We start from the raw sequence: 18,781 nt of genomic DNA, 5'->3' as shown, positions 1-18,781 counted from the left end.
TGATTCCTAGTAAATCAGTTCTTAAACTGCACCCATTTATTGACGACCAAGGTCTCCTAAGAGTAGGAGGTAGACTCACTCATTCTCAGTTAGGTTTTGATCAAAAACATCAAATACTATTGTCCGCAAAAAGTAGAATAGTATCGCTTTTAGTAGATTATTATCACTCGTCGAACCTGCATACCGGTCCCGCTTTAGTACTAGCATTAATTAGACAAAAATATTGGATTTTATCTGCTCGAAATTTAATTCGTCAAAGAGTACACAAATGCAACTCCTGTTTCAAACTTAAACCGTTGTCTACACAACCACCGATGGGTGACCTCCCCGCCATCCGCGTCTCTCAAGTAAAAGCATTTGTATACACGGCTGTCGATTACGGCGGACCATTTTATATTACTCATATACGCCGTCGCAGAGTTAAAAGCCACAAGGCTTATATCTGTCTGTTGGTTTGTTTAACAACCAAAGCCATCCATTTGGAATTGGTCTCCGATCTGAGCACGGACTTATTTCTTGCCGCTTTTAAACGTTTCATTTCACGCAGAGGTCCTGTTTCAATTTTATATAGTGACGGAGGTACAAATTTCATTGGTGCGAAAAATAAATTAAACGAAATTTACCCACTTATACAGTCCACTGACTATAATAACTATTTGAGAAGTTATCTTGCGCAACATAAAATTCAATTTCAACACAGTCCACCTTATGGTCCGAACTTTAACGGTTTGAGCGAAACTAATGTCAAGTCAGTCAAAACTCACTTATATAAAGTTATAGGTAATCAAATTTTAACCTATGAAGAATTTAATTCAGTTTTGGTCCAAATTGAAGGGCTACTAAACAGTCGTCCGATTTGCGTCCTATCATCGGATCCTTCTGATCCGACCGCGTTATCTCCAAGTCATTTCTTAAATATCACTCCACTTAAAATTTTACCCGCGGAAAAAGTTGATATTAATATTCCAACTCACATGTTAACTCGCTATCAGCTTCTAAATAGAATTGTTCAGAGTTATTGAAACCGTTTCAGCATGGAATATCTCACTTCCCTTCAACAACGCGATAAATGGAATTCACCTTCCAAACCTGTGAGTGTGGGAACAGTTGTTGTCATTAAAGATGATAATGCTCATCCTATGTTCTGGCCTCTCGCCGTTGTCTCAGAGGTTTTCCCAGGAAAAGATAATGTAATTCGCGTCGCTAAAGTAACTACTTCGTCAGGAACTTATGTCCGTCCTGTAACTCGGCTCTGCCCGTTACCTACGCAATAATTAAATTTAACATAGTATTAAATTTAGTATTAAAAAAAAAAAACTTAGTATAAGTTTCTATATTAACATTCATTTACTCTTAACGCAATGTAGAGGAAACCTCTAGGCGCCCCGAAGTTGGCTACGCCATTGTGATTATTTCATACATTTTTATAATTAATTTTAAGCTTATTCTTAATTTATCATACACACCACTCGAACGCACCTTTTATATATTTCATACCTGGCAATATCCTTTCCTAACCCCCCCGCTCCCCTCACCTCCAACCGCCAGTGCAAAATAAAATCTCATCGCGGGCGCGTCCAAAAAGTTTGCATTCCTCTAATTAAACTCAAAATCAAGTAGAAAGTACTTTAAAGAAGATCAGTGACGTCACGTGTAATCCTGTGCTTGTGAACTCATCGAAGTGTCGTGTTTGTGCCGAAATACGAACTCAAAATTGGAGTCGGCGGTCTAGGTGCTATCGAGGTTTGTCCCTGCCACTCCAGTGAAACCAAGTCGGTTATTTTAATCAGTGCCAGGGGGTGTTAAAACAGTATCAATAAGATATCTTTAATTTGTAATTTTTAGCGAGTTTTAGCGGTGGGCAAAGTAATCCGGTGATTTGGCATCCATACCAACATTGCCCACCACCAAAAACGGATTAGGGTTGTCACTTTCATCTAATTTACCCAACTTCGCATGTAAAATAAGGTTATGTTTGTACACTAAAGTAAGTTTATAAATATATACTGTATTTAATTTGTCTTATTATCCTTTACTTAGATGTTTTATCCCGTTAACTAATGAAATACACAGCAAAAATCATATTTTTGGCCATTAAACTATTGTAACAGATTTTCTCAAAAGTGACAACCCTAGCCTTTGTAAAATGCTTAGGCGAGCCTTATATGGAAATGAGCAAAAACGGGTAGGCAACATTGCCCAGCAAATTTATTTAAAAGTTTTTACACTTATCGCTAAGTTATTAACAGGGAATGGTAGGATTGCCCAAAACCAGTGATCCTTAGACATCATCATCATACGAGCTGTATTTGAATACCAAATTGACGTGGGCAATGTTGGCGAAAACTCCGGATATCTTTGCCCACCCTCTAAAACGCAAAAAAATGGGTAAAAACACGATAAAAATAAGTTTTCTTCAAATAAACTGATGCGTTTGATCACAATGGACGTGCTGAGCAAAAAAAGTAATTACGATTTGTTTTTTTTTTTGAGAAATTCGTGTTTTTTTTTAAATGCGGGCAAAGTTGGTGATAATGACCGGTACCTACTCTTCGAAGGCCGCAAAAATATATGACATGCTCTTATGGTTCTACAAATAAGATCGTGTCAGATATTTTTGCGGCCTTCGTTGTGTGTTGTGTAACATAAATTGCAGGTGACTGTATATTAGGAATAATTATTTTATTTAGTTTCAACGAAAGTTTCAAGTTTAGTACGAAAATACTTCAGATATACAATATGCACAAAATGTAGACCTAATCGAAATAAAACATTGCTTTTTATAGTAAATTTTTTTTAAAAACATTCGATACATAGGTATACATAACAATAACCAGGCCACAGCGGTATTGGCCTGTAAGCTTTATCTCGGTCTCCAAAGCCGCAAAAACTCGCTAGTACTTCGTGCTGGTCTAGCCGTTATTTTTTCTTGAAGATTTTCAGAGAACAGCACGTACACGCATTATACATATAGACGGAACGAACGGCATAATCATAATCATTTATTCGTCGCAATCCATGGTATTACAGATCTAGGTACAAGACTTTCAGGTATTACTTATACGAATTACATAACGCTTCCTGTTAATAGGCAATATTTTAAGATAAAAGTTCTATAATATATTACAAGATTACAATTGTCATCAAAATTAATTGACGTACAGAAGTCAAATACGTTTTTAAAATGACGCATAATGAAAATTAATCCCAATCAGTAAAGGATGAGTCTTTAAACTTTTTTCATTTTAAGCGAGTTTTGATTTGAAGGAACATAATACTTAAATTCGACTGTAATCGTATTGTTTAAAATAGTTTACTGAGGTTTTCAACCATTATGACCCGTAAATAACAAACAGCAAATCAAATTTAAAGGAGACGCGAGCTGATATTTATGTACCCTATTTTTTGAAATACAATTTATCTACTGGTATACTTTCTCGTGTGCGTATATGATTTAATGTCAAATCAAGCTGTCATTTTTATTTGAAGAATTATACGTGTGCTCCGGTGCAGCCCCAGCGGGCATCTGACTTGAAGAAGAATTTTGAGTGATGTCGTCAATGTATGGAAATCGTTCGAAGGTTTACATTTGAGATTGAATTTCTGTGTTGTCTTTGTGAGTAAAAATATAAATCTTGAATTGTCTAGCTTTCAAAATCACACAATAATTCAATTACTGTCAAAGACAAAATTGTTTTGCTTCTTTCTCAAACGGAACTCCATATTTTGATATTTTGATACTTTTAGTGTCGATTTGTAGAGAATAACAGCAAATTAAAAATATAATGGCATGAAGAGTCGGTACACGGTTTCTTCGTGAACAAATTTACGTGTAATAATAATAATTATAATATAATATATATTATAGTGGTTTTCCGGGTCAAGGTCCGGGTCCGAGTCCGGGTCCGAGTCTGAGTCCGAGTCCGGGTCCGAATCCGTGTCCGAGTCCGTGTCCGGGTCCGAGTCCGAGTCCGGTTCCGAGTCCGGTTCCGAGTCCGGGTCCGAGTCCGAGTCCGGGTCCTAGTCCGAGTCCGTGTCCGAGTCCGAGTCCGGGTCCGAGTTCGATTCCAAGTCCGGGTCCGAGTCCGGGTCCGAACCGGATCCGGGTATGAGTCCGGTTCTGGGTCCGAGTCCGGGTCGCAGTCCAAGTCAAAATCGAAATTAGAAATCACCAAACGTGTACTATGCGTCGTTGAAGAGTTTTGTTCTGGTCATCATCAGCAGTTCCACTTCATCAAATGCGACAGTTTTTAATGTAAATGCTTGATTTTATGATGAAAATACAAAAAAAATCTATACTTATGCCTTTAATATTTGAGGAGTTCCCTCGATTCCTTATGGATCCCATCATTAGAACTCGAGCTTAACAAAAATGTGGCTTTAAAACTTGACTTGCTTAACAAACATAACGAAGAGGAAAAATCGCCAAACGTGAACTATGCGTGGTTGAAGAGTTCTGTTCTGGTCATCATCAGCAGTTCCACTTCATCAAATGCGCCAGTTTTTAATGAAAATCCTTGATTTTCTGATGAAAATACAAAAATGTCTATACGCATGCCTTTAAGATTTGAGGAGTTCCCTCGATTCCTCATGGATCCCATCATCAGAACTCGAGCTTGACAAAAATGTGGCTTAAAAACTTGACTTGCTTAACAAACATAACGAAGACGACAAATCGCCAAACGTGAACTATGCGTCGTTGAAGAGTTCCGTTCTGATCATCATAAGCAGTTGCACTTCATCAAATGTCACTTTTTTGAATGTGTATGCTTAATTTGATGATAAAAACCCAAAAATCACTATATGTATGCGTTTAAAATTTGAGGAGTTCCCTCGATTCCTCATGGATCCCATCATCAGAACTGGGTTTTGACAAAAACGGAACCAATCTGTATGCATATACATACAATCAAAAAACTAATTTTCAAAATCGGTCCAGGAATGACGGAGATATAGAGTCACAAACATAAAAAAAATAAAAAATAAACAAACATACAACCGAATTGATAACCTCCTTCTTTGAGATTTGGAAGTCGGTTAACAAACTAATATTAGCCCAAAACCTAAAATAAATGAAGTACCGATCACATAAAAAGTAAAAAATTAAATTAAGTAAATAAAAACAGGAAGGTATCATAAAATGTTAATGAAGAGAAATTGTAAGAGATGGTATTATGCCAACCAACAACTGCAAAGTTTTTTAACATCGGTTTGTGGCAAATACTGTTTAGTTTATCTTTATTTTAAAACGAAAAATGTCAACTTGCATGTTTTCTCCACTGTACACAGAATAAGTAATGATGTTACTATATCTCATATGTTCAGAATATTACTTGAATAAACTTATTATCCTATATAAAATGTGTGTTTTTATATTTCTAAACCCAGTTTCTAAGTAGATTGCACATACATTATAGTCACATTAAAATTCCATTTTGCGAAATAAAGAATTCAACATTTAACTTTGCAAAAGTAGATAATTGTTATTAGAATATTTTCTAAAAGCAATAAAAATAGATTAGGTTAGATTCGAGCTACAATGACATTAGGTTGGGTTCAAGGTAAGGTTGCAGGGCCTCAACAAGGGAAAAAAAGGGGGAGGGACTGTTGGCCTGGCTAAGTGAGCCAGAACTCACCCACTACTCCCTACTACTGCCGTAAGCAGGTAATGAATTCCCAATGTATTAGGTATAGGTTTAATAAATTATAAACATATTTCATTAATAACATAATAATATACAAATATGTAAAAGCATAAAGTAATAAATAAGCCTACAGTAATCACGTATACCGGTCCCACGGATGCGGATGTTGCTTACATAATCTCGTCTGTCAAGGAGTTTCGGCAGGAAAAGCCTTGGCAGACTTATATATTCATGAAATGAGGGCTCATACCTACCGATTGGAATTGGTTTCATGGCGGTATCAGATGGGTTAGTGTACGGTAACCGATGGTCATCTTGCTTATAATCTCGTCTGCCAAGGTGTTTCGGCAGGAAAAACCTTGGCAGACTTATATATTCCTAAAATGGGGGTTCATACCTACCGAATGGAATTGGTTTCATGGTGGTATCAGATGGGTTAGTGTAGGGTAACCGATGGCGACCTTGCTTACATAATCTCGTCTGCCATGGTGTTTCGGCAGGAAAAGCCTTGGCAGACTTATATATTCCTGACATGAGAGTTCATACCTACCGACTGGCATTGGTTTCATGGTGGTATCAGATGGGTTAATTTAGGGGTCCCGATGGTCACCTTTGAGAGCGTCTGCCAAGCACTTCCGGCAAAAAAAATAGTGGCAGACTTCGCTTTTCTGTGTCTACATGTAAATTTCTAACTGCTGCCATAACTACTATCTCGGTATCAGATGGGTTAAATCAGCCCCTTTTTTCGCACCGGAAGTGGCCTTCTTTTTCGTACTTTCGGCAAGTTCCGCCGTGGCAGACTATCGAATTCGGACTTAGCATAACTTTTCTGGGAAACCATTGTGCATTTCATCGTGGTATCAAGTCGGTTAAAAATTTTGCGGCCGGCTCTTCTACTAAAGTTACGATACGGATAATATAAAGATATTTGTAAGATAGATATGTCAAATTTGACGTTTCCGCGATTTTGGAGGTCCTATTGAACGATTTCGACAAGTTATGACTTAGATATCCAAGATCTTGTGATTATCTCGAAATCCGAATAGGCCTGTTAGGCCGACGCTATGTATGTATGTTCAAATTATAAAGCATATACAGAGTTACACATCTTGGGCGCGGTTGCTTTAATGCTTTTAAGAAACTAAAACTTCACAAAAAACACCGTAGGTATACGGTCTATCGGCATAGACACGCAAATCAAGATATTTAATTGTTTTTTTTTTACATCTTAATATAAAATTGACTGAACTTTGTTCGTTTGTGTTTAGCCGTGAATGTATCTTGTATATTTGTATATCTGTAAATATGTTTTTGTAAATATGTTGTAAATATGTTTGGATTATGTAAATATGTCTTATATCTATTTTATTATTTGCATGCCTTCTGGCTGAATGCGCTGATACCTGCATTCTATTGTGTATGATAACATCTAATATGTACCTACTTACGTGCCTTTTAAGCAAATAAAATATGGAATTGAATTGAATTGAATATAATTATCTATGAAAGCGGTAGTGACAAGGGTGTGACGTTAGAAAATTGTAGACAATAAAAGATAACCCTGCTCCAAATTCGATCCGGCGTGTTACAGATTTTACAACAGTACTGTAGGTATATACGCATTCATTGTCATTAAGACATTTAATTTTCAACTTTTCACTTAACAAAGTTTACCTCATTGTATTCATTGTCAAAGTTTAATAACTTTATCCATTTAAGGTTCTTTTAAGGGTAGTAGAGAGTGCGCATGTCGCTACAGTACTTAGTGAGCACGGAGGACACTCGGCTGACAGCGCGGCGCGCACCCGGCCGGCACGCTCGCGGCACGACATCGGTACCTGGCACCTTGCATTGACTGGCCTACGATCGCGCATATGTGATTTGTAATTTGTAAATAAACAACAAATTGTAATGGTCAATTATTTTTTAAGACAAGAATTAATCTGATTCTATTTTCAGCTAGTTTTTATTATTTACACCGTCTAATAATATCACTTACTGTTTACCGCTTAACCAAGAGAGAAACTATCCAAAACTTCCAATGGGAGGGACGAAACGAGAACCATCATCAATCACCCTATAACATTCACCGTATGTTTACATATTACTTCAGTAACATTTCCGAAAAAATACGATGGAATACAACTATGCACTACATCTGTACTCCAATGCGAAATGTATACAACTCTCATAAAACCGTAATCCAGACTGTGATTTGAAATACAAATTTCCTCACAGTATTTTTGCGACCAGTATTTTTTTTAAATAAATAATTCATAGGCTCTCGTTCCGCTCGCTTTAAACCGAGATCCGAATAACTGAAAACGACGTAATAAATCTCGCGCCGTCATCAAACAGAGTTGATAGCCCGAGAAGTTCTTGTCTCTAAAATACCTGACTAAGCGTTGAACATTATTTTAACGGGCTCCCAGTAGCTGCCAGGTCGATTGGCTGAGCCAATTGGCTCGCTTCTTTAATCCTTATTAAAATGCTGTAAAGTTTATTTGGATTTTTGCTAATGCTCCTGACGAAGACAAAGGGTGAATTATATTCAATTCAAAGATTGGGGACCCGGAGCACACTGTATATGTAGGGAGCTAGCGAAGCGTCTCATTCGTGCTACGGGTGACCAGAGGGCTGGTTACTTCCTTGCCCAGCGAATTGGCATCGCCTTTCAGCGCGGCAATGCCACCAGCCTTCTGGTCACCCTACCATCCGGCGCCGAGCTAGCTCCCATCTTTTACATGTAAATATGTGTATATAGTTCTTAGAGTTTAGTTTGAATTTTAATGTTTAAGTAGTTTCTTTATTTTGTTTATACTGTTTTGCTTTCAATAAACTGTAAATTCAAAGATAGTATGTTTGAATGGTCAATTTCGTTGGCACTCTTTGCAGCATAAACGGCTAGATTGCTAAAATAATGTCAATGAAAATTCCCGTCATAGGTATTAGAACCACTTGCTACGGGACTCGTATTGAGTACCAAACACACACGACTCCATCCGGCGGATAATCCGGATTTACGAAAGACAAAACTAATCTAAACTAGTTTTCTGCAAGAACGGACGGACAAGTATTGCTCCGCAGTCCGCGACTGCCTATTAAATAGGTATAAAAGATTTTTTTTATCGAAACGTAACACATAGGAAACCACGTCTTAGCTTCGCTCTTAAGCCACGATAGCTTAGTACCGTAAAATGGGGTGAGTAGGGTTCGCGGGGAGAGTTGGGTTATGTATGGGGAGAGAAGGTATGAAAGGGGGGTGAGATGGGATTTTAAGGCTACTGCTACAGAAATAATGTATTCCGATTTAAAATGGAGCTAATTGTAATACTCATAATAAAAAAAAATCGATCCAACAATCTTCCAAAATCACCTTTGTATGAAAATCAACTCACCCCAAATACGATGGACTACGGGGTGAGGTGGGATTTCCTGTTTATCGTCAAAGTTCCACCTAACTAATGGATTACCCAAAATAAAATAAAAACTAAAATACAAACGTCCGGAACACTTATTATACACACCATTCAGTTTGCATATCTAAAATTGTTATCGAGGTTTGAATGTCAGTTTTGCACCTACTCACCACATTTTACGGTACTCTTCCAGCCTGCGTTTGTGCTTTACTATGGCGATAACGTGAAGGTATTCACTAGTGCACTATTCAAACTGCTTCGATCTTAGGGCATGCAGTACCGGTCTCGGTACCAAGAATTTCATTTCCCGGTTCTGGGCATGGCCGGAACTGGGATTCCCGGTTCTTCCCGGTTATCAAGGCATCTTTTGATTACTTTTAAGAAATTGTGTGTGTTAGCGTACAATCTTTATGAATGACTTATTTTCATTTAAATAATTACATAAGAATTAATAAATGACTTATTTTATTGTAAACAACCGGCAAACTGCTTCCGCCTGGGCCGAGCCACACGGCCTGGCCGTAGCGTAGTCGATGCACTCAGCACTATGACGGCACGGCCTGCCTGCACGAATGTATACTTTACTCTGATAGAGAATATAACCAAACGGAGTGATGGTCATTAACAGGCGTTCCTCTCTTTCGAAAATAGGCGGCCAATGGTCAACGACATGTCAACCACATGTATGGACTGACGTTTATCTGACATGGCTATGTTTACGTTACGTATACATTTGATGTGCCCCTCCCCCGCAAAAAACGGCAGACTATTTTGTACCGAAAATTATAGACATGGCGTCTCCGTTGGTTATATCCTCTAAGACTTTACTAGGTTAGTTTGTCAGGTTATTTGAGTCGCCCGTTTCATAGCACCATTACTAAATGTTATATAATGTCCCGAGCTAAAGTACTAAAACATTACTACTATTGAAATGGGAATAAATAGTCATATGATGAGAACCGGGAAGTACCGGTACCGGGTCTTCAGTACCGGTACTTTTGACACTCTAAAATTCCCGGGAATTCCCGGGAATATGAGAACCGGGAATTCCCGGGAGCATGCCCTATTCGAACTCCAACAGTTGAATGGACCTGAAAGTTGTATGCAACAACCGATTGTAGTGAGGGACGCTTATTTTCACAATCCATAATCATCAGACCAGTGCCCTGTTTATCAAAAGCTTGTAACTTGTAATACAAGTGGAAGTCCCTTTTTGACAGCTTTTGTTAGAAAGGGCCTTCCACTTGTATTAAAAGTTACAAGCGTTTGATAGACAGGGCACTGAACTATTTTTGCTCCCTTTTACTATTTGCAGCCGCGGGCCACGTATACGCCGACAATTTTCCAGCGCCGAAAGTGTGAGAAACTTGTTCATTGAGTTTCAAAAGTTGACCGTTATGAAATAAGCTTATTTAGTTCAACTATAAAATGAATAAAGTATCAACAAAGCGAAAGTACGAGTTAAACCAGAAAACTTTCTTCGGAACGTGGCGCTTCCATGATACCTATCGCTTGTTTTTACTTATTGCAATACTAGCTGTGCCCGCGGCTCCGCCCGCGTGTTATTCGGTCTGTGTCAGTAAGCGGCTAATGTCTAATCCTAATTTCCCTCCCTCTCCCCTGGAGGCGGAACTTGAAGTAAAGATGACATATGGATATGCTAGAGGACTGAAGTCCAGATAACATATTTTACAATTAGGTACCACTAAATAAAACTACACTCCAAAATCAATAGTTTTATTCGCCCTTATTCAAATTTTACACGTGATTTAAACTTGATTTAAACGACAGAGTAGTAGGTGTATATCGGACGATACAGTAAGGTATACGCGCGCGAGCGAAAGCGAAGCGGCCTGCCTGGCTAAAGCGCCACTTACCGTGGTCTTCTTCAGACTCCTGAGGAAGACCACGTGCCCCTTGTAACCTCAATGCGTTGCGAAACTTTCGCGAATGATTCGATTATTTTCGGGAAGGCATGGTAATAATGCGTATAAAATGCGAGTCCCAAATCGTTTGACTCCGCAAACGACCAGTGCCGGGTTAAGATATTTTGATGCCCTTAGTATTTCTAGACCATGGTGCCCCCTCTGCCTAGGGTCATCAAGATTACATTGAATTTTTTAGGTAAATTGAGTGACGTTCATTGCTGCATTTCAGCTGAGAATGGAAATCAGTTACATCATTTTATCACGAAAATTGACAGTGCCGCAGCAGTAACGTTGCAACAGAGTACCTAATGCTGCTGCAGTCGCCACCCAAATGTCACCTTTATCATAAACATCGTAGAATATTATTGAAAACGCGAGCGAAGCGAGCGCGAAATTTTTTCGATATAAAAACGCAATTTGATAGACAGTTGTACATTTTTACTTTTAGTATGGAAATCAGTCACATCATTTTATCACGAAAATTGACAGTGCTGCAGCAGTAGCGTTGCAACAGTGTAATGCTGCTGCAGTCCTAACCCGAATGTCACCTTTATCATATCTTACAAAGTTATTAAAAACGCGAGCGAAGCGAGCGCGAAAATTTTTCGATAAAAAAAAACGCAATTCGACAGACAGTTGTACATTTTTACTTTTAGTATGGAAATCAGTCACATCATTATATCACTAAAATTGAATGTCACCTTTACCATATGTTAGAAAGTTATTGAAAACGCGAGCGAACCGAGCGCGAAAAAAATTCGATATTAAAAACGCATTTTGATAGACAGTTGTACATTTTTACTTTTAGTATGGAAATCAGTCACATCATTTTATTACGAAAATTGACAGAGCCGCAGCAGTAATGTTGCAACAGAGTACCAAATGCTGCTGCAGTCGCCACCCAAATGTCACCTTTATCATAAACATCGTACAATGTTATTGAAAACGCGAGCGAAGCGTGCGCGAAAATTTTTCGATATAAAAAAACGCAATTCGATAGACAGTTGTACATTTTTACTTTTAGTATGGAAATCAGTCACATCATTATATCACGAAAATTGAATGTCACCTTTACCATATGTTAGAAAGGGATTGAAAACGCGAGCGAAGCGAGCGCGAAAATTTTTCGATATTAAAAACGCATTTTGTTAGACAGTTGTACATTTTTACTTTTAGTATGGAAATCAGTCACATCATTTTATCACGAAAATTGACAGTGCAGCAGCAGTAACGTTGCAACAGAGTACCTGATGCTGCTGCAGTCGTCACCCGAATGTCACCTTTATCATATCTCAGAAAGTTATAGAAAACGCGAGCGAAGCGAGCGCGACAATTTTTCCATATAAAAAAACACAATTTGATAGACAGTTGTACATTTTTACTTTTAGTATGGAAATCAGTCACATCATTTTATCACGAAAATTGAATGTCACATTTACCATATGCTAGAAAGGTATTGAAAACGCGAGCGAAGCGAGCGCGAAAATTTTTCGATATTAAAAACGCATTTTGTTAGACAGTTGTACATTTTTACTTTTAGTATGGAAATCAGTCACATCATTTTATCACGAAAATTGACAGTGCTGCAGCAGTAACGTTGCAGCAGAGTAATGCTGCTGCAGTCGCCAACCGAATGTCACATTTATCATATCTTAGAAAGTTATTAAAAACGCGCGCGAAGCGAACGCGTAAATTTTTCAATAATTTTTGGTGCCCCCTAGACATATGTGACCATATGGTGCCCTAAGCAAGTGCTTATTTTGCTTAAAAGGGTTAATCCGGCACTGCAAATGACAGAGGTCAATGTTTTTTTTTCAAAGTACCCACCTTCGTGGCCATTATTAAGTGTTTAAGGAGGCGATACGTATGAATATGGATTTGATATGGATGCGATATAATTACGATTAGGTATAATTCATGACGGAGAAAATAAATAATTTTAAATAATTTTATGCAATTATACGCGTGTTGATGTGTGTTTATTTTACCACTACCAACCACTACGTAACTATGTAAACTCATTTATAGTTTTCTTGGTTACTTTTAATGTTTACTCAGCTCCCCAAAAGAAGGCACTGTGCAATGAGGGGCAATTAATTTACTGTCGTTTAATTTTGTTGTATTATTAAATCAACACAATTATTCAATTAAATTTGTTGATATCCGCACGATTGATTGAAATTTTAGAAGAGGGATCTTCGGATCTTCTAAACTTAGAGTTAATTTGGCAAAATCCTTCCTCGGTGGCTTATTTATATCACATCGTATTAAATTCAGCGCCATCTGTTAGTTTACCAGGGTACTCTATAGTGTTAGCACATATTTGAAAAAAGTTTGCCCCTCCTTCCTAAGTAGCGCCATACGATTCAGGGGCAAACTTAAGTCAATCGAGTGTTGTGGCTACCCCCCTTTTTAGGGGTTAAATTTTTATAGCTTATAACCTGGCCGGGGATTTTCTCGACAGATTAGTAAGTTTTCATCAAAATCCGTTCAGCGGTTTTCACGTGATGCGCGTTCAAATAAACAGACAAACAGATAAACAGATAAACAGACAAACAGACAAAAATTCTAAAAACTGTTGGAACGTGTTCTGTTATCAATTCTAAGTATCCCCAGCCAACTTTTTTTCAAATATCTTCCATGTACAGACTATCGACCCTCTTCAGCTTTATTATATGTATAGATTAATAAGACTTATCTTCGGATAAACTTAGATCTTTGTTTAAATAAGTTTTTATTTAGGTATTAGTCCAGTCGAAGCATTCTTTTAATAGGGTATTTGACTGTATTTAAAATAAATTATTTTACACCACGCATGAAATAAAGCACCAGAAGATTAATAGAGAAACGTAGACAGCAGTTATTTTTAGACACAATTTCTATTTTAAAACCTGTATAAAACTATAAAGAGTAGGTAATTTGATTGTGACGTCACATGCCAGTGTTTCATATAAATTCCATAGTACGTATGTATATATTTAGTAACTTGATTGATTACTAATTTAACGTAAATTAAGTGCTGAATTTCTGATTACTTAACCAATCCCTTCGTAACTATACACGTAAGTGTTGTAATTTATGTAAATAGGAAAGGGATATGAAATGTCTATGAATTTGATTTCGAAGTTATGTTGTAGTAAGTAAGTTTCATTATAGATACAATTTGCCATAATTTCAAACTATTTCCACTAACATTCCTTTTTTGATCGGCTTACCTCCGCCTGCGAAAGCAGGCCGCTAAGTAAATTATATACCTTGGTGTCACTTTAACTGTCTTATGAAATATAGGTATTCTTACAATGTTTCAGAATAAATATTAATACGCTTTAATTTTACGTGATCAATTATTTATTTATCCTAAAATAGATGTCCCACAAACATTTCCTTCAAACCTTCAAGAGCGTATTCCCAACCCAACAACGCACGCCGTTTCGACAACGCACTTACAACCTCTCTGGTGTTGGAACAGGTGGTGGCGGTTGCAGTGGTGGGCGGCGGTAATCGCTTACCATCAGGCGTATTCTGTATTCTGTTAATCGTGATGGGTCAGGTACCCATCAGTCTTGTTAAATTGAGTAGGTACCTACCTACTGCAGTATATTCCTTGCAGCAAAAGCCCTCTATTATACTGCCGAGCCGAAAGCAATGACAATTCTGCGCAGCTATTGTGCGCTTGTTAGCTAAAGGCTAAAATAATATAGTATTATAAGAATTGCTAGCAGACATTGGAGCTTTGGATAATAAAAAGTCCACGTCGATGAAACTGCAGGCATCTTTACAAGTTTTTATTGTACTTCGCGTCCGGTTCGCTATTCCATTGCCCTAAAAAAACAACAGCTAAATCAACAAAGTAGCGATTTACAAACTGCGATTCAAATAATTATGCTCTCTCTTGTTCTTAACAAACAACCATTTATTAATGTTTAATTTTAGTTAAAAGTAGAAAACATAATATTTGTAGGCGAAACTAAAATATCTATGTAAGGCCAAATAGGTGTCTAGCTGTCTAGGTATATATGTATTATCAAAGTGTTTGTTATAAAAAATTACGGCCTAAGTATTTATTTTTGCTCCCGACTTTCCTCCGCGTAGAACTCTAAAACCACACTCCTATTTAAACTTAAAACTGTATTTCTCCCGCTTAGGGAATATTTTTTGGGATAAAATTAATCTGTGTTACACTGTGTCTTTAAGCTTACTTTAGGGCTAGATCAATTTCTGTAAAATTGTCCCAAAATATCAGTTTATTCTAATAATATTATTTATTTTGTTGGCAGTCCTGACGTCGGGCCACAAGATAACGCAGCTGAAGGTGCCGCTGCACGCCCGCGGCGCGCGGCCGAGCTCAGCTGCCACTTCCACATGGACGACCAGAAACTGCACTCCGTCAATTGGCACCGCGACCTGCACGAGATCTTCCGGTACAACCCCTCGCAAAAGGTAAAGGTTTCTGTCCAACTTGGTAAACCGATCAATGACACTTATGCTATACGACAGAAGATGCGTTGTCGTACCTAACTCTAAGGATAGGTATTGCTACCATAGTGTTCAAAACGCAACAACAACAACAAGCATCGCCGTAACAAGTTAAGACGTGAGACTTTCAAACCGAAGGTCACGTTTTCGAACATCGGCTTGAACCAATGAGTTTCTTGACCATCGTGAGGAAACCGGATTAATCCCAAGAAGACCTAGTTTCTATCTGGGTTTTGGAAGGTCAAATGGCAGGCGCTGTGGTAAAAACTAGTGCTCTCAAGCGGAACCCAAGATGCAGGGAGAAGGATATGAAAGGAATATAATGAGTGTTCAAAACGCAGTTACAATGTGTTCCGGCAAAAACCTAAACACATATTTAATTACACAAACGGGTCTACCGTGATATACAAACAACAAAACACAAAACAACAAACAAAACAAAACAACACACAAAACGCGAGAATTTAAAGTGTTATTAAAAACCTAAACAATGTAAACATTTTGAGTCACAATCACAAAGCAGAAGTCTAATTTTGCAATTAATTCATATTCCTCAAGTAGACAATCGTATTATAATTAAACTTCTGTTGTCGTGCATAAATTAAATACGGAAGCTAATGACCCATTCTCCCATGACGAGAAGTAGGTATACCTACCTACATTTAAGTCTAAGGGGACCGAATCAAAAGCACATGAAAGTGATGCAAAAGAAGTCTTTAATATTTTGTAAGTATTGAAATAAAAACTACTTTTGTGTGTCTTTAACTTGACTTTAAGGGTTTTGTTTCTAATTAATTAAATTACGGTTATGGCACTTTGATGTTGCAAAAAAAAGGTTTTCTGAAGCCAAGTGAAATTCTTTCATGTAGCAGCTCAATTTCTTTCCACAGACGCGGATCCGCTTGTTCAACGTGACCGGCATCATGGTGCAAGGCGGGTTATGCGAGGGAGTCGTGCGTGGTGCGCGTCATACCACTGCCGCAGGCCACGCGGGCCGCCTACACCTGCGAGGTCTCCACCGAGGGTCCCATGTTCCAGATCGCCCGTCAGACCAAACACATGATCGTTGTTGGTGAGATTTTTTTTACGCTATTGTTCAATCTGACCGGGATTAAATATAGGTACCTACTTGCGAAATATTGTATTTCCAATTGCTTTTGGAAGTACGTACTACATGAAATGCCATGCTTTTGGTTCAACTAAAGAGAACAGATTTATTGAAGACGCCCAATGCTTGTTTCACTTTACATTATACATGAATTAGGTACTCATAAATCCGTTTATGACCATGCGATAATATAATGGGATATCGTTAAGACGAAACAGGAGCTGAGTTTTAAATATATTAGGTAAATATACCCGTCTCGCTAACGGAAGCGGCACCTAAAAGTAGTGCGATAAGGACAAGGCGAAAAATCCTGCGTAAAAATCTCAAAAATCGAGGTTTCGTACTCCTCTGTTTCCTCCTCCAAAACTTAACCAATCGTAACCAAATTTGGAAATCTAAATGATTATGAAATTATCTGTGTCGGACCGTTTTGCTTTTTTGGCTAATTGATATCAGTTTTGAATGCCACGCCTCTCATTGCGGCATAGTCAATTAGGCCATTTTGGCCATTTTTGAAGGGCTCTAGCGCCTTAAAAAACAAAAATATCAAAAAAAGCAAAACGGTCCGACACAGATATTGACAATATTAATCTGTGTTGAAAAAATCATTGTTCTAGCTTCAAAAACCACGGAGGAAAACGAGGAGTACGTTTGTATGGAGAAATGACCACTCCCGTTGGCTCTTAAGGATTTGTCAGTGATTCACAGGCTTCACAGCTTTACATATCTGCGACATCACGCCATTGTTCGATTACGTTAAAATCGAATGTCTACATATTCAAAGATATAGACACATTTGGTAATGCGTTAGTACAGTGGTGGGCAAACTTTCTTCATGGGGGGCCAGAAAGTTTAGTAAATTTAAGTGGAGGGCCAGAATTGTAGCCAAAATTTATTTTGATTTGTGATAATCGTGGGCCAATGCCATAGGTACTTATATAGCCCATTCTAATAATTTCATACGACCGGCGGCGGGCTGGATAAAATCCATTCGCGGGCCGGAAATGGCCCGCGGGCCGTACTTTGCCCACCACTGCGTTAGTACGTAAACCAATCAGTACGAATTTTGGTTTTTCTTCGTGTAAATACAATTTCTAATAAAAAGTATGAAATTTGTAATATTCGTTCGGGGAGAGCTGCGATTAACACACTGTCACTTCTTTGACTCCTGCGTAACGAGGCGGCGTCTGTCCAAGTGGTTCTATTATACGCCTAAGGATTTAATTACGCTTCCATCCTTTGTTATAACTCGAGAACTTAACGGTGCTAAAAAAAAATTACTCTTAAAATTTTTAAATTAGCTACTCAATTCTCTTTGGGGACTTATTTACATCTCCCCAATTTTCATACCTAACTTAGTAATAACTTGCTGCAACTTTTTGATTTATTCAAATTAATTCTACCTGCAGCTATGTCCGAAAAGGACCCAATTATAAGTGGAGCACCGAATTTGGTTCTGGAACTGTTCGACGGAATACTCGCTACCGCCGTCAGACATTAATTGGTACATCGACAATGTAATACAAAAGGTTGGTAAACAGTTAAGCATATAATTATGTACATGTTATATGTACAATGCGGGCCATCGCTCCCGGGGAACGTATTGACTAGGGAATGCAAATCGGTTATTTTTTGTATGGAAATAACCGCGGTTTCGGTTAATAACCGATAATTTCCATACAAAAATAACCGAAAATAACCGATTTGCATTCCCTAGTATTGACCCTGTTACAAAGTGACTATTCTGCTAATGAAATTCAGAATAGCAATTCAAAGGGGCAATATAAACGATAAGCACTATTGTAAACAACTGAAGCGTTTATTGAATTTATGCTGAGTTTGTCTGTATTTGCAGCTTTGAAATTCTATCATCTCGTACAAACAATAGGTTTACATTCACATTCGTAGTTCTGATTTGTATCACAAACAATTACACAAATACACAGTCGTAATGGGTATGCTGTTGCTGGTGGCCATTTTATAGGAATGTTGAACACAATACGGAATGGTCTCCATGAGCGTGTAACATTAATGGTATTCGTATTTGATTCCCTCAAGCTTCATACTGACGAATCGTTTTGACATTTCAAATAAGTTTTTGGCAAAAATTTCATTTTTGGTACAAGCTTTTATCGCTGACTGTACTTTTCTTTTTTTTTTCCACCACCACCTATGGCCACCTTCTGTCTCCATCATCAGATCAGC

At 38.0% G+C, this 18,781-nt stretch overlaps 1 pseudogene; it reads left to right on the top strand.

Moving 5' to 3' along the window:
- LOC134791551 (uncharacterized) overlaps window positions 1-18,781 on the top strand; it is a 45,889-nt pseudogene that overhangs the window by 16,959 nt on the left and 10,149 nt on the right.

This window comes from Cydia splendana, chromosome 6 (genome assembly GCF_910591565.1).
Source record: "Cydia splendana chromosome 6, ilCydSple1.2, whole genome shotgun sequence".
Classification (NCBI taxonomy): Eukaryota; Metazoa; Arthropoda; class Insecta; order Lepidoptera; family Tortricidae; genus Cydia; species Cydia splendana.
Note: the sequence above shows the minus strand (reverse complement) of the source record. Positions and strands in the feature narration are given on the sequence as shown.